Genomic DNA, 13260 nt, shown 5'->3' on the forward strand with positions numbered 1-13260 from the left:
CTTCTAGGAATTTTCTATCCTAAAGAAAAATTGTATGTTTGGGTGGGTGGAGGGAATGATACAGGGAGAGCCTAGAAATTAAAGTCAGTGCAGAACTAAAATGATATTTAAAAAGTAGAGAACAGGGACCCCTGGGTGGCTCAGCAGTTGAGCATCTGCCTTTGGCTCAGGGCGTGATCCAAATTCAGGTATCAAGTCCCACATCAGGCATGGAGCCTGTTTCTCCCTCTGCCTATGTCTCTGCCTCTCTCTGTGTCTCTCATGAATAAATAAATAAAATGTTAAAAAAAAAAAGTAGAGAACAGCCTAAATATATGTCAGTGGGGATTGGTAATAAATCATGATAAATGTAAATAAAAGAAAACCTTAAAATTGTGCTAACCAACAGTGTTTCTTAAACTGGGAATCTGAAAACCTTATGCATTAGAATTTTCTGGGGTTCTAGTTAACATGTAGGTTCATAGACCCTCCCCAGAAGATGGAATGAGTATTTCTAGGGGAGGGTCCAGGGGAATACTGTTTTTAACAAGCATCTGCAGATTATTCTGATATACTCTTAAAATTTGAGAATTACTTCATAAAAGAACATTTAATGCCATAGGAAAATGTTCATGGTATGGTGACAAACAAGTTCCAAACAAGATGATCCCTTTTATGTAAAAATACATAACTGTATAGAAGAAATTATGGAGTGATAAAGGCCAAAATTATAGCCATGGTTAATTTAATGTTATATGGCATTAGCAACATAAATGTGCATGTGCATAGTTCCACTTTATCCAGTACTTGTCATAAAATACCTGGAGTATACCATTTGAGGAGGTAAAATCTATTTAGATTCAAACAATATGGGATAAAAAGACAATGGAGAGAAGGAGTCAGAAGTGGATTCAAAGTTTGGAAGAATGGTGATTCGTTTATGGAGCAAGGAAGTCACAGAGAGAAGCTGATTTAGGGAAGAAAGATGAGTTGGTTTTGAACATGGCAGGTTTGAGTTATGGTGGCACATCCAGTGGGAAACAACAAAAAAGGTGATTGGGATTCTAGGTCTAGAATTCCAGAAATCGAGTGGGGTAGAGATGTAGATTCAAAGACAGTAGAAGTTGTAAGAGTGGATGAAATGAGGAGGAAGATGGAATCGAGATAGAAGAGAAGGTGGCTAAGATTAGCTCCCTAGAGAATGCCATTGATTAGTGGAAAGGAAAGGAAGAAAAGCCAGCAAAGGAATAAGAGGGCATGGTCAGAAAGTTAGAGTATGAACCAATAAGGTCCAGTGCTACCAATCGTCCCGTGGAGGAAAGAGCTTCAGGGAAGAAGAGAACATCAGGGAGGATGAGGATGAAGCGTCAGCCACTGGACTGGACAAATGGGTCAGCAGGGACCTTCCACAGAGTTGTTTTGGAGAGTGGTGACATCTGTAGGCAGCAAGGGTTAAGAAACAATCAAGTGAAAAAAAAAAAAAAGAAAAGAAAAAAGAAACAACCAAGTGGCAAGAAAGGCCAAAGAGCTGGTGCAGTCATTGCTGCATTCTGAGGTTACTTAGTGGCCTCTCCCATTGTGGATGAATGACTCCTTGCCTTCATATTGCTTTCAAGATGAAGCTGGGACAATTTCCCCCAGCATTCCTTCTCCCAGAAAGGATGAACTGGAATTGGGGTTGTTCATTCTTTCATGGAACCTTAAATCACCCTGTGCAGTACAATGTTTTGAGAAGTAATTCATTCTTCCCCTCCCTCCACAGTTCCCTTTCTTTCCCCTACTCTGTTTTCTTGTCATGGTGAAGGTTTGGGATTGGATAAAGAGTACAAGTTACCTACAAAACAGTTCCCTTCCTGGCTTTTATTTCCAAAAGCCTCGATCCCTCCAGGGAATTGTAATGGTGTCCTAGAGTGTGAGACAAGAGAAAGAACACTTTTGAGGAAAACAAAAAGGATTTCTCTAAGACTAGGAAGAAATTCCTCTGGCTCAGGACAAGAGAGATAAGTCTGAGAGCCTGGAAGGCCTCAGTTCCCTACATCCTTCATCCTGACAGGACCAGAAGAGGCAGGTTTTAGACAATGAAGCTGAGGGAAGGAGGACCAAGGCCTAGGCTCTCAGCCAGCCAGGGCTTCCAAACCAGTAGCCTGGGGGAGCTGAGGGGACCCTGTGGGCTGGATCTGTGCCATCTCAATGATACCTCTGGCCCTGCCTGAGGCCCAGAGGGTCACCCTGATATCATAGTACTGCCTGAGATCTAGAACCTAGGTGTGCTCAGAAGAGTCGGGGAGAGGACCCAGGAATGCCTGGGACTGAATTTCCGGCTTGGCAGGATGGGCCCTGTGCTTTATAGAAAACAAAGAAAACAAAGCAGTGTGTCTTGCTCACCTAACTATGTGGATTGAGATTTATATCTGCTGTGCTAGGGGAAGCGAGGCTTGTATCCTCAAGAGAGGTGAATGTTTTCTTCACCTGAGGGTCTCCAGATGATGTGACAGCTGGTGTCTAAGTCGTAGTTAGTGTGGTGGGGTGTCTAGAGGGGGGTAAAATACGGTGACCCCATTGTCAGAGAAAATGGGTTCTCATTCATCTCTGCTGCTTGCGCTTCCTGCGATTTTGGCCAGGGTACTTCATCTCTCCAGGCCTCAGTTATCTCATATGTAAAAGCAAAGTATTAGATTAAGTGAATGCTCAGGGTCCTCCCACATTCTGAGAGTCTTTGGCTTGTGGTAAACTGAGTTTCTTATCTCTAAGCGATGAGGTGGATTAAGCAGCTCTCTCGCTGCTGAGCTGCCATCACCTTTGCCCAGCGCATGTGAGGAAACCAGCAGGGTGGGAGAGCTTGCATTACTGAGGAGGCCACAGGTGTGCTTTTCAGTCTGTGCAGCTCCAGGATTTCAGATATGGTGCATGAGTCCCTGCGGCTTTAACTGAGGCAGGCAGAGGGTGATGGGCCTACCAAGTTTGCTTTTTAAGCCCGGGCCACTCACTGAAGATGGGTTTGCACACTTGTCTCAGAGGGCTAATTTATCACTCTGGAGAGCAATTTCTCATTAACACAATGTCAATACTGCTGGGGATTGGCTAGACCACCTTTGGAAGAGGTTAAATTACCTTTTAATCAGCATATGGGAGAACAAAGCTCTGTTCCATCGCGGCACTGTGGCCTTGCTAATTTGGTATCTTATAAAAACCAAGGCAGTTCCAACCATACCTGTGTGATACAAGCAGGATTGTTTCCAGAGAGGCAGAGACAGGAAAGGAGGGTTTCTGCAGCTGTTATCCAAACTGGCATAATTGATGTGGGTGCAGTGGGTTAGAGCTAATGGTCTGTGTTTAATTATGGAGGCAGTGACACAAGACCTCGAGGATGATAAGGCACTAACCAGATGATGTACCACTTTTGCAGTTATGAGCTCGCTGCATAGGGTCAGTCCAGCGGCACGGTGGTCTAAATTCCATGTTCCTCCTGGGATTTGGGCTCAGTCCTTGAGAGGCACAGGACTATATTCAGAAGATGGGTCTGAATCCACACTGACAGTGTCTCCTGGGAGAACAGTCACAGGCCCCAGACGGAAGTGCTTGGAAATCCACCGCTCTAAGAATTCATTCTCCTTTGAAATGAGGATAATTTACATTGATATGCACCTAAAACTCATGAGCCACAGTGGAAAGATGGGGCTTTTCATCTCGTGTCATTCATCAGAGCAATAAACAACAAATACATTTTTGTCCGCTAGCTTGAAGAATAAGGACAAGAACTGTTATTGAACTGAATTGCATATTATTACACGATAGCCATTATCAACTTTTAGAAAAAGGACGTGGTTGTAGCTGGATACCTGGCTGTCCAGCCAGAGACTATGTTTCTCAGCCTCGGTGGCAGGAGTGTGAGACCACGTGACTCCATTTTTAAGCAATAAGAAAACAAAAATGATGTGTGTAATGTCTGGGTCATGCTTTTAAAGGAAACGGTTCATCCTCCACTTGTTCTTTTCCCCTTCTTGTGGGTAAAAGTGAGGTTGTGATAGGTGATAGTGCAGTTTCAGTCTTAAAGATAAGGATAACACCTATATAGGGTTTTGTGGGGTTTATCTTTTAAGTGCACAAGCCAAGCAGGTGAAGTAGACAGGTGCGGGAGTGGTTAGAGTGTCTATTTGATAGGGAGGAAGCTGGAGTTCAGAGAAGCCAGATGTTTTTTGCTCAGTTGCATACCTTTGTGGACGTGGAGCCATATCCTGAACCCAGGCATTCTGACTCTGATTCCAGTGCTCCTTTTACCATAATATTGCCTCTTTGTCCTTGAAAACCTTGAGACATAGCCCTACATGTTCGTGAGAGAGAGATCTGCATCCATTGAAGATGGCTTAAGCATCCCCATCTAGCTCGTGTCCTCTCCTTTCCACCTCTTTCCGAACCCTCACCCCACAAACAACAAAGATGCAAAGCTCGGTAGAGCAGGGTTTTTTCAAAAAAATGATCGATGGCCTTGCTTAATATCAGAACTTTCAAGGGTGGGTGGGGAGGAGGAGTTGCAGAAGGAGGAATATTTTATCAACGACACTGTTTAGAATTGCCAGCACATGGGGTAATAAAAAGCAGAACAACTTTTAGTCAGTTTTATTATTGTTTTAAAATTCTCTACAGGCACTGAACCCCACATTACCTGTACCCTCTTTTTGCCTGTGCCTTGGACGGACCATTTCTGTCCCCCGCCCCTGCCATTGGTATGCTAGAAAATGATAGTAACGAAGGACAGCAAAATCATAAAATGTAAAATCCAACGACCTCTTGCCTTGCTCTCTTGGATGTGTATACATGTCCAGGAAATGGCTGGGATGTTTGTACCAGTTTTCACCCGTTAGGTTTATAAGAGCTTCTGTAAAGAAAAGGAAAGCTTGCCTGTTTCCTTGGGGTTTTCCCTCGCTCTTATCTCCATAGTTACAAGAGTTGGTTCTGTGCATTTTTTTTTTTTAAAGCTGGCATCTTGCCCAACTCAAATTGATTATAAAGGTTGGGAGGGACAGTGAAGATCTGCGCCTTGATTCCCGGTAAGTTGGCTGTTTAGAAAGATAGCATTGACAGCCGAAACAGCGTGCAGAGGGGAAGGCAAGTCTAGAGACTCCCTTGTTTATTATGGGGCTGCTGAACGACTCGCTGGGCTGTGCTCTTCCTTGGAGGAACAGAGAAAGATAAATGCCTAAATGCCTGCAGAAATCAGCAAAAGGTTCTTTCCTCAAAGGCTTTATAGTACGGTTGCCAGATTAAAGACAGGACACCAGTTAAACGTGCATTTCAGAAAAACAACAAATACTTTTTTTAGGATAAGTGTGTCCTAACTATAATGGAATATACTTCTACTCATAGATACAGGACACCCAGTTACGCTTGCATTTCAGAAGTGCAGATTTTAACAGGGCATCCTGTATTTTTACTTGGTAAATCTGACAGCCCTACTTGTAGAAATCTAACAAGATTTTATGAAATAGTCTCTTTCAATTCCGAATAGCCAATGCTGTTTTCCCCTTGGAGGATGATGCAGGCTGTTTGGTTGTCTATTTTGGTGGGGTGGGGGTATGCAGAGGAGATCAAGGGGAAAGAGACTGGACTGGAAGGCAGGAGACCGAGCTCTGAGTCCTGTACTAACAACTGGCCGTGTGAAGTTGGACAAGGCACTTCGCCTGTCTCAGCCCTGGTGTCCTAAAAGGAGGGGATTAAATGGTTCCTGTAAGGATAACACGATTTTATAGTCCTGTGTTCTTCCTCATGCCACAAATATTATGTTAGATTTCAGTTTCTCCAGAGATGATGTAGGTTGGTGCTGTCCAGTAGAAATAAACCACAAGCTGCACGTGTGGTTTTAGATTTTCTAAGTAGCCACATTATAAAAGTCAAAAGAAGCAGGTGAAATTAATTTTAATAATACACTTTATTTAACCAGTTATATTAACATATTGTCATTTCAATTTCGATATGTCATCAGTATAAAAATCACTAATGAGATTACATTCTTTCTGTGTACTAAGTCTTCAAAATCTGCTTTGGAGCCTTATGGCACAACTCAGTTTGGACTAGCCACATTGAAAGTACCAGTAGCCACATGTGGCTATTCTACAGCACAGGTATTGGTTAACTAAATAACTAAATAGATAGATAAATAAGTAAGTTTTAGAGAATTAGACAAATTCAAAAGAGAAATCTGTAGTGGGTTATTTAGAGAACTTAGGCTATTGGGGAACATATTCATAAGACTTTAAAAATTAATATACAAAAAATTAAAATTAAAATTAATATACAGTTGATCCTTCTTATTTATGGATTCCATATTTGTTAACTCACCTACTTGCTAAAATTTATCTGTAACCCTCAGAATCGATATATGTGGCACTTTTGTGGTCATTTGTGAACAAAGCATGTGCACCAGGTGAGACATTTGAGTTGTCCAATGCACATGTTCCCACCTGGGATGGAATAAGGTGGTGCTTTGCCTTCTTGTATCAGCTCTCATACTAGCAGAAGGTCCTTTCTGTGGTCTGTTTAGTGCCATGGTTTTTGCATTTTTTGTGCCTTTTGTGGGTGATGTCGCTGTTCAAAACGACCCAAAAAGGAGAGAAAATGAGTGGGAAATATCAGAGAGGGAGACAGAGCATGAGAGACTCCTAACTCTGGAAAACGAACAAGGGGTGGTGGAAAGGGAGGTGGGTGGGGGGTGGGGGTGACTGGGTGATGGGCACTGAGGGGGGCACTTGATGGGATGAGCACTGGGTGTTATTCTATATGTTGGCAAATTGAACTCCAATAAAAAAAATTAAAAAATAAAACGGCCCCCAAGCATAGCGCTGAAGTGCAAGAAGGCTGAGCTGTGCCTCATGGAAAAAATATGTATGTTAGATAAGCTTCTTTCGGGCGTGAGTTAGAGTGCCATTCGCCATCAGTTCAATGTCAATGAGTCAACTATATATTAAATGAGGTGTCTTTAAACAGAAACACATATGAAACAAGGTTATGTATTGATCCAAAAATGTTGTGACCAGAGGTTCACACCTAGGGGTAATGGCTCAGTACTCACCCGTTCCGTGTTTGTGGAGACTTTATAGAACATAATTACCATGAATAACGAGAATCAACTGTACTTTGTTTTTTAGAATAGTTTTAGATTTATAAGAACATTGAACAGCTAGTATAAAGTATAAAGATTTTCTGTATACCCACCTCCTGATCCCAGTTTTCCCCGTCATTGACATGTCACATTAGTGTGGTTCATTCATTACAATTAGTGAACCAATATCTATACATTATTACTAAGTAAAGTCCATAGTTTATTCATATTTCCGTAGCTTCTACTTAATGCCACTCTTCCAGATATCAAGATACCACATGACATTTAGTTGTCATATCTCCTTAGGCTCTTTTTGGCTGTGACAGTTTCTCAGATGTCCCTTCTTTTCGATGACTCGATGATTTGAGGAGTACTGGTTAGGTATGTTGTAGAATGCTCCCATACTGGGATTTGTCTGATCTTTTTCTCATGATTGGGCTCGAGTTATGGCTCTGGGGGGGAAGATCGCAGCATAAAGTGCCATTTTTATCGCATCATATTGAGGGTACATACTATCAGCATGACTGATGATATTGACCTTGGTCACCTGGCTGGAGTAGTTTGCCAGATTTTTCCACTGTAAAGTTAGTCTTTTTCCCCCTTTCCATACTGCCCTCTCTGGAAGGAAGTCATTATGGGTAGCCCACACCTAATGAGTAGGGAGTTGCGCTCCACGTCCTGGGGGGTGAATATCTACATAATTTATTTGGGGTTCTTCTGCATGGGAGATTGTCTCTTCTCCTTCATTTGTTAAGATATTCAATCATTTATTTATATCAGTAGGGACTCAGGGATATTCATTTTATTCTTTGTGTTATAATCTAATACTACTTTATATATTTTATAGCTCAAGTTGTTCCAGCTTTAGTGATTGGGAACTTTTTCGGTTGATTCTTGTGACCATTATCGTGTGTGTGTATGAAACAGAGAGAGAGAGAAGGAGGGATAGAGAGCATTTCCTTACTTTCTGGCACTACAAGATACTCCAGGCTCATTTTGTGTATTTCCTGCTCCAATCATAGAATCAACCATTTCTCCAAGGAGCCATGATTCCTTTTTTGGAGAGTAGTATTGGAAACCAGTATCTGGGAAGTAGGTTTGCTCATTATTACTGGGGTGTTGTTTCTTTTAGGACCTCTCAGCTGACATAGCAAAGAAATATAGGTGTGTATACTAATCCATACATTCATACATCTCTATGAATATTTCTGTATATATCCATCTGTATTATCTATATTAAGCTAAGACTAAATTCATATTGATGTCTCCAACTAATCCATTACCACATGGATCATTCTAGCCTCCTCCCCTTACTGATCTGTAAATTTCCACTCTAACAGTGAGAAACCTGCCTCCCACCATCTGCCATCCATTTACTTAATTGTTCAATTCCAGTGTACATGTATAGAGGTATTAGCTATACAGGAGTACCATAGGCTTTTATAAAGTAAATTTATTTCCGTCATAAAGCTGACATACGTTTAACAAAGAAAATAGGAAAACTAGATGCAAATAGAGAAAGAGCTTCAAAGGTAGGCCCCATCGCCCAAATACAACCCTTGCTGATATTTAGGGTTATTTCCTGCCCCCCTGCCTTCTCGCTGGCCCTTTAAATCAGCCAAACTCTCCCCACACCCCCTAAAACTGCTAGTGGCCATCTCTCAGGACCCTTCCTACTCCCCCTGCATGGTCTCTAACACCAGTCTCCACATCCAGAAGCTGAGCTGCTTACAGCCTTTGGACTTGATGCTTTCCTTGGCCTTTCTCAATCTGGCTGTCGGCCCTCTCAGGGACACCAGCATAGCCTTGCTTCACCTCTTGAAATGAGATACTGATTTGTTTCAGGCCCTAGTCCCTAGCCCCGATGCCCCAAGACCCAACCCCAGGCTAGTCCTGTTTCCAGTCTCTTTCTTACTTTTGGTTCATTTTTCATAGTTGTAGTCATGTTTAAGATATGATTTGGAATATTACTTTTTTCATCTTAATATTCTGTCATAAGTGTATTCCATGTTATTGCAGTTTCCTTGATCACCATTTTCCCATGTCAGTTTCATCAACAGGATTTACCTTTTTAAAAAAAAAAAAAAACAAAACCATATCCTATTAGAAATGTGAGCAGTCCCAATTTCCAGCTATTGTAAGTCACCTGGAAATGACACCTTAGAACCTTATAGCCTTTTCTGTATTTAGAACAAATAAGACACATTAGAATATATTTAGAGTCATCCCCCAGAACTGAGTTATGAAATCGAGCATTTGAAATTTTCAATGGATGTTAGTAAATTTCTTAAACATGTACGGTACTCATTTAACTCAGGGTTAGTGTCAAAAGACAAGGCCTCAGGTTTCCAGTCCCTAGCCCCATCGGGATGCCTCTGGGTATTCTTAGGAGAAACAGAAAGGACCCCCAGATCAGACCCAGTGAAGCAATTGTTTGGTTTTCTTTTTATATTATGACATGAATCCAGATATACTATGGACAAATCAGGGCCTTAAGACATTGTAGTTACAATAGTTGACATTTGTTGAGGGCTTCCTGGGTGACAGGCACTCTTCTGACAGTTTCACTGGTGTTAGATAATGCTGTTCTCACAACACTAAGATGGGGGATGCCTGGGTGGCTCAGCGATTGAGGGCATAATCCCGGGTCTGGGGATCAAGTCCTGCATCGGGCTCCCTGCATGGAGCCTGCTTCTCCCTCTGCCTGTGTCTCTGCCTCTCTCTCTCTCTCTCTCTCTCTCTGTATCTCTCATGAATAAATAAATAAAATATTTATTTTATTTTTTATATGTATATTTTTATTGGAGTTCGATTTGCCAACATGTAGTATAACACCCAGTGCTCATCCCATCAAATAAAATATCTAAGAAAAAAACCCATTAAGAGGTAATATCTATTGGTCTCCATTTTACAGTTGCAAATACTGAGGCATAAGAGAAATTAAAGAACTTGCCCAGGTCATTTGGTTTGTACGTGGTAGAGACAAGATCTGAACTCAGGCACTCTAAGGCCAGAAGTCATTCTCTTAGTGCTTCTGCTGTGACTGTGTGAGATGAAAACTCTTCATAAAACAATCACCTCAAGGGTGCCTGGGTGGCTCTGTTGGTTGAGTGTCTGCCTTCAGCTCAGGTCATGATCTCAGGATCCTGAGATTGGGCCCCACATCAGGCTCCCTGCTCAGTGGGGAGCCCTCTTCTCCCTCTGCCCCTCTCCCTGCACCTGCTCTTTCTCTCAAATAATAAAATCTCAAAAAAACAAAACAAAACAGTAGCCTCAGTGCTGTGTATTATTTTCTTGCTCCTAATACCAGCCCTATAAAGGGTACTCCCTTGTCATATTCTATGTGCCTTTTTTTTTTTTTTTAGTTTCCATTATAGAAAAACTTGTCTTATTTAAATGGGTCAAAGAACACTATGAATAAAGGTCACTTTCTTTATTGACGAGCTTTCCAAAAGAGAAATTTGCATTTATGCTGATTAAAACTCTATCACAGATACAGGTGATGGTTCAGTGTTCTAGCAAATAAGGAAGTCCAGGGTGCCAGGCTGAGCTCAGCAACTAACTCCGGGCTTTCCTTGCTCTTCAGGGACCAATCTCTCCCCACCATCTCGGGGATTCCTAGAAACAATCCCAAAAAAGGTGCATGACTCTAGAAAGTGTTTTCTTGTTTATAAAAAAAGATCAATTCCTTATATTTCTACATATAATGTCCAGGAGTTGTCCTTCCTATACAAGTAAGGGGATCTGGGAGCACCTGGGTGGCTCAGTGATTGAGCGTTTGCCTTTGGCTCCGGTTGTGATCCCTGGGTCCTGGGATCCAGTCCTGCATCAGGCTCCCTGGAGGGAGCCTACTTCTCCCTCTGCCTATGTCTCTGCCTCTCTTTTGGTGTCTCTCATGAATAAATAAATAAATCTTTAAAAAAAAAGAAGTAAATGGATCTGGTTGTAGTGGTCTTCAATAGCTGGAAAATGCAAAAGAGATGATTTTAAAGATGGCCTTTGAAAAGGTTAAGATTCCCTCCACCATCCCCGCCCTAACTGTGTTAGTTATGCTAACACTAGAGTGTCAGTAGAAGGAACCACTAGCTGTTTATTTCTCACTAATGTCAAGACCATTGCCAGGGCTCTTGCTCAGCAAGTGGCCTTCCATTGCCTCCCTCGGGGGCCCAAGGTCTCCCCCATCTTTAGCTAGGTCCAGAGCATCAGCGGATGGGGAAAGAGAGCCTGCAGAAGTCACCCTTGCTTCTTCACCACCTCAGCCCAGAGGTGCAAAGTGTATTTGCACTCGTATTCTGCTGGTAACCAGCAAAGGGCCACCCTCGAGAGTGTGAGAGATGGCCTCCCTGGCTAGGCAGCTGCTTCCAGCCACACCTCAATGTCACGGAGGCAAAGGCCAGTCCTGATGGCTAGCTCATCGGCTCTGTCATGAGAACCCTAGATGGGATGAGTTCCGGGTCCTCAGGATGCTAAAGCCAGCAGGAAAGGTGGAGGAGGATGCTCTGTGGAAGGGTAGAGCACTGACCCCACACTCTGTGGAGCTGTGCCACATGGCCCTGGGCTGTCACTGGCTACTGAAGTGCAAGGAGAGCTGTCTTTCTGAGCACTGGACGCAGAGATCCTGGGGAAATCACAGTCCTTGATGGTTTGACTCTAAAGTGAGCACGAAATAAGAAAAGTAATGAGGCACGTGGAACAAAGGAGTGGAGGCGGGGCTGTGGGGTGGTTTATCCATGGACACTGACTTAGTTAAGGAACAGAGAAACTGCCTGATGTTATAGAACAAAACAAAACCAAAAAAGCCAGATGCTCTAACTGCGTGGCCTTGTGTCTGACATTTGGCCACTCTGGGGCTTAGTTTATGCAAAAATGATGATGCGGCCCGATTGTTTCCAAAGCATCTTCTGTGATCCTCTGACCTATGAACTATAGAATGGTAACAAGCACTTCCAGAGCTCTGAGAAGAGCCTCCTGTTACATATCTTGATCTGGCTGATGGTTACACAGTTGTGTTTACTTTGTAAACACTCACTGAGCTGTACACTTATGATTTGTGCACTTGTCTTTATGGATGTTGTCCTTCAATTTTAAAAGTTTACAAAGGAAAAAAAAAGCCCTTGTCACTTTATCTACCCCTCTTCAAATAAGGAGCATAACATGGTTTTCAAAGTCCAATTCAGGCCATGAGACGTGCACAGGATGGCGATATCCTTTGCTGGGCATGTCCCCAAGATCTTTCCCCCCTGCACTCAGTGTCTCTGGATGGGGAAAAGACAACTACCTACTTCAAATGCACTCAGACTTTTCTAGAATCCCTGATTCTCATAGACATGAAGTCCAGGGAAGGAGGAAAAAGGTGAAACGTGGCCGTAATCTTTACGCCCACTGGCTGCTTTTCAGTGTCTCTTGGTAGGATCTTTAGCAGGTCCCCCTGAGTGCTGGACATGTCACATCTCTGGCCATCAGCCACACGTTGAAGGCCCCTCTGAATGGTCTATGTCTTCAGGCAGTTCCTTAGAGGTCATCCTTCTGCCACCACGCGACCTCATCTTCAGACCACACCAGACTGGGCAGCGATGGACACATGTCCAAGGAGCAGCAAATCTATAGGTGACCAGAAGCCAAGAGGTAGGCTGGCGTTAAAGTTCCACATAAATAGAGATGACAGAGATTAACTGGCAAGACCTGATCATCCTGGGGAGCTTGGAGTGTTACAGATACAGAGTCGGGCAGGTGGGTAAGAGCAGAAGAGGAAAGGTGCCCAAGAGAAGGTAGGCAGAAAAGCCTTGAGGAGGAAGAGTCCTGAGCGATCGTGACCACGAACAAGCTTGGCATAGGCAGAAGCCAAGAGATGAGCAGGCTAGAAGGTGAGGTGGCTGATTGGCAGGAGCAGGCACAGAAATCCCAAGGAGGAGGACGCACAGCCCAGAGAAGGCGGCCGTGAAGCCTGAGCCCCGGTGAGGAGGCCCCACATCTCCACTCAGGCCACCTTGAGGCCCCAGGTACTGCCCCTCTTGCTCTTGCTTCTTGGTGTAAGCACAAGAGTGAGATTGCTGTCACCGTTGTTGAGTCTCTCAGTTCCCACATCCATACAGTAGGCATAATAATGCCTACTTCTCAGCATTTTATGGAGTTTATTTATTTTTTTTTTTTTAATTTTTTTTTTTAATTTTTATTTATTTATGATA

At 43.1% G+C, this 13260-nt stretch overlaps 1 protein-coding gene across 14 annotated transcripts in view; it reads left to right on the forward strand.

Annotated features, from left to right (window-relative positions):
- RAI2 (retinoic acid induced 2) overlaps nucleotides 1–13260 on the forward strand; it is a 388421-nt gene that overhangs the window by 257254 nt on the left and 117907 nt on the right. The gene's annotated exons all lie outside the window — the stretch shown is intronic.

Source organism: Canis lupus, chromosome X, assembly GCF_048164855.1.
Source record: "Canis lupus baileyi chromosome X, mCanLup2.hap1, whole genome shotgun sequence".
Classification (NCBI taxonomy): Eukaryota; Metazoa; Chordata; class Mammalia; order Carnivora; family Canidae; genus Canis; species Canis lupus.